The sequence below is a fragment of the Fundulus heteroclitus genome, chromosome 19, assembly GCF_011125445.2.
Source record: "Fundulus heteroclitus isolate FHET01 chromosome 19, MU-UCD_Fhet_4.1, whole genome shotgun sequence".
NCBI lineage: Eukaryota > Metazoa > Chordata > Actinopteri > Cyprinodontiformes > Fundulidae > Fundulus > Fundulus heteroclitus.
Genome location: NC_046379.1, coordinates 19050147 through 19054395, shown reverse-complemented (window position 1 = coordinate 19054395; position 4249 = coordinate 19050147).

Sequence of the window (4249 nt, the reverse complement as noted above, 5' to 3'; positions counted from 1 at the left end):
GCATTGATGTTTTTTTTTCTTCTAATTCACACATGTTCAGAATTACACATAGTCGCTCAGATATACAATAAACTGGAATATTATCAAAAACTTAATTTCTTTCAGTTAACTAAGGTAAACACATTATTTAGATGAATTATGCACAGAATGATGTTTTCAAACCTTTATTTCTGTCAACGATTATTTTTATTTACTTTTTGCCTGCATATAAGGAAAATAAAATTTAAGATTAGAATATTACATCAAACGGATTAAATCATTTTTCTTAATACATAAATTTGGAGTTAATGAAAAGTATGGTTAATACTTGCTTAAAGGTTATTTTGAAAGGCTACTTTTAATCTGACAAATGAGCCTCATTGGAACCCATGTTCTAATTAACTGAATGTGACTGTACACCCCCCCCCCTCCCACTAATGATTTAAAAACCCATAGAGAGTTCCAGCTGAACTTTGTGCTTTTCAAAGCCATTGACCTCGCTTTATGCCAGCAATTATAGAGCAAATTTAAGCTGCTCACCTTCCTATTGCTGCCTTTAAAACATAGCGTTTGAATTTTCAACAGGGTTTCAATAGGCTTAATGTCCTGCATTTTCTGTTCCAGAAACAGGCTGGATGTGTGTTTGGGATCGTTGTCTCCTTGAAACACCCATGTGTGTCCAAGTTTCAACATAAAAAGGGACGGAAATTAGTTGTAAGGCTCAGAGATGTCGCTGCATGATATTAGGAGCACATTCAAATTCTGATATAGTAAAACAAGAAGATCCATTACAGTGAATTTTTTTTCTCTCTTCTCTATCTTTACCATCGTCGCTCATTGTGCTTTAATGTCTCAGTGACAAAGCACAATGTAAGATGTGAAGATAGAAGACAGCGAAAGGCCGTTCAATTGTCAAGTTTGAAATTGGCAAGCAGAGTTTCAATGCATGGCACCACAAGCATGGTGGCATCCAAGCAGTCCTTTACAATTGTGACGTCTTCCGTACTGAAACTGCAATGGTGTCTTTAGACATTGCTGCTCTATTCAGGAATGAGCCAATCGTCACCCCAGTTCAAGCCTGGGATTAACTGGAAAAGGCAGGAATGCTGTCCACTACTCAGGTGAGACAATTCAAAGACAGAGCTGTGTAGACACAGTAACAAGAAACATGCTTGGAAAAGTCGAGGCGAAGCTTTCGAACCTAAGAACCCCGTACTAAGAGTTAAGTATGGTGGTGGCACCATCATGCTGTGGGGCCATTTGCTGCCTGTACTAGTATCTATCTGCTCAAAGTGGAGGAAATAACGTAGACGGGAAATGCTTGACATTCTGCAGCTTCACCACAAACCAACAGGTTGGTTGAAACTTGAAACTGGGCGTTCCAATGGGGACAATGATGTCCGACACACACACATCAAACCTGGTTTCGGTGAGAATAAAGCGGGCCAAAACTGAGCTTCTGGAATGACCAACTGCTGACCAAGTCTTTCTAAAACGTACTGACTACGCATGCCAAAAAAAAAAAAAAAACAGCCACTTGAAATAAAATCAACCAATTTTTGATAAGAATTATCAATCATTAGCAAATATTATACCAGAAGCCTATGAAGCACGTGGTTGAAGTGCAGCTTGTTAAATAACACTGAACCAGATATTGGCGGGGTTGTACGCATAATCTAGAGAGAAAATTCAGAGTAAATTGTGTTTTTAAAAAAGATAATTGAAGTGGTATGATCATTCCATTCTGAAATAAGCAAGGCGCAATTGAATACCCCAAATGAACAACCTTTATAGGTGTATATAAAGCTGTGACCGACACCATACATGTGCGTTATAATAAAATGTTACCTAAATAGCCAAGAATTCAAAAGTTAGATCCCTTAAGGTTTAGCTGGTCCCACAGCGTGGTGCTAGAGATCATTTCTGCAAAGTAAAACACAGATTTATGTAGAAACCTGAGCTGGGTTCCAGAGTTGCAGCACTATTCTGCTGTTCAGGTGTTGCGTTTTATTCCCATTCTACCTGATTTAATCTGTTTATATGTTCTTGATCTGCATCATTCTCTTACTTCTTGCTGAGTTGGCGTCCTTCTTTTCTTGCTCAACAGAGACCATTGAGTCTCACTGGTTGGCTAAGAACAGGCGCTCCGTGTCGGCACGGACGTTTTTTTGGCGTTCATGAAGGACGGAAACGCGACTGCAGCGTTACGTGTAGACCTGCAGGTGGCAGCAGAACACCGAGGGAAAAGCTCCCTCCTGGACGTCCTCAGCTGGAAAACGCTGCTGATGCGGCTGCTTCTGACGCTAACCTGCTCGGCAGGAGCTGACATGTTTCACTGCGCCCCTGAAACACAAGCTGCCGGTGGCACTGCGTGGAGAAATGAGCTCAGGAATCAGTCAGAACTAAGGTAACAGTCAGTGCTGGAGCTGGAAAAGAGATAGTGATGGTTTAAAAAAAAAAAAAAAAAATAAGCAAAAGGATAAAAATGAAGTTAATCCCAAACCATGCAGCACTCAGTGTACATCATCTTCGCCAAAAAGAACAAAAACAGCTTTGACTGCTTCTGGTTTCTAAAATGGAAATGAAGACTAATCCACCCACTAATATTGCAGTGCTGCCGTGGAGTTATTTATAGCTGTGATGCTGCTGCTGGGAGCTTTGTGTGTGTGTGTGTGTGTGACTGTGTCACTTGGGGGGGGGGATCAACAACAACAGGTCTCCTTTTCTGCAGTGGCTCCTCACACTCATCCAGAACTTCAACTTTCATAAGAAGTTTTAGTTTTTTTTTTTTTTTGTTTGTTTTTTGCTCTCCTCTCTCTTAGGGATTGGGGGGCATTTATGGATTGAGAATATTGATGGATTTATGACTCAGCCATACTGTCATTTGAATGCCATTTATGCCCGGATTGGAAAAGGGAGGCAATCTTTTCCAGAGAAGCCTGTAGTATCATAGTATTTGATCTAAAGTTAGCTTTGGGTGTTTTCTCTGTGTGACCTCAGGTGTTTGCAGAGAGAGTCATCTGGTGGGAAAATTGTACCCAACCTTGCCTCGTCGATCTTGTCTGTCTGCATATAATTGGAGAGAGAGATGCGGCTCAGGAGGAAACCACACGCTTGTTAAACTTCATTTTCAGGACTCTTAATGAGATGTAAGGAATTCTAAAAATGATCTCTCAAAAATGCCGACCTCACCCGTATCCGTGATTTCAAATCTGAATACGTGTCCATAAAAATATAACCTATAAGAGGAGTGACGCAGAAGGAGGGGGGGGGGGGGGGGGGGGGGGGGGGGGGTCTGGGTGCATCATCCATCCGTCTTCCTTCCACCCACTTCCAGAAGAAATATGAAGTTATATTGAGAAGCTGAAGAACTGTAGGAGGGGAAGAACAAGGAAGCTCGGGCATGATTGCCACCTTAATTGGCTCATGATTCACCGTCCTGAGTTCATTTAGCTTTTGTTTCTCCTGCTTTGTGGAATGTTACCGACACCGCTCAGATTAGAGAACAAACTTCTCTTTTCCACCTCTCTCCTCGCGCACACAAAAGAAAGTGACATCACTTCTTTCACCAGTAGAAAATAGCATGCTTTCCATTGACATCATCCTACATCCAGTTGCCGGGAGACGAGGGGAGTCAACATGTGTTACTATGGTGACTGCACTTCACCTTCAAAGCTCCTGACCTTTCTGGTTGTCTATAGTAGATGCATGACTTTGTGTGTGTGTGTGTGTGTGTGTGTGTGTGTGTGTGTGTGTGTGTGTGTGTGTGTGCAAAGCGGACATGGCAAACAGTGGTCCTAGTGTTGTGTAATGTGAACGTTCAAGGTCTTGTTGACTCATTTGCTGCTTTTACGGTGCGTTTTAGACTGAAAGGGCTCCGGGGTAGCCTGCAGCTGATCAAAATGGAAATGTCTCCCAACATGAAGAGCTGTAAGGATTTCAGTCACTCACTTCAGATTTTAAAACTCATGTATAACATGGATTTATTGCACAGGGTGATGTATAGGTGTTTTTTTTTTTTTTTTTTTTTTTTTGCTGTCAAATTTGAAGATCTCTGCTCACACACAGTGAAAACACAAATGCTATGGGCTTCACAACACAAGTTGAGACCCTCCACAAGTAGGATAAGCCACTAAAGGTTGTTGCTACAGAAGCTGGGTCGCCCCAGAGTGCTGTATACAGTCACAGTAATGGGAAGTTTAGTGGAAGGAAAAAAAACTAGCAGAACAAGGTGAATAAGCAATTGTGAAGCTAAGCCCATTAAAATGTT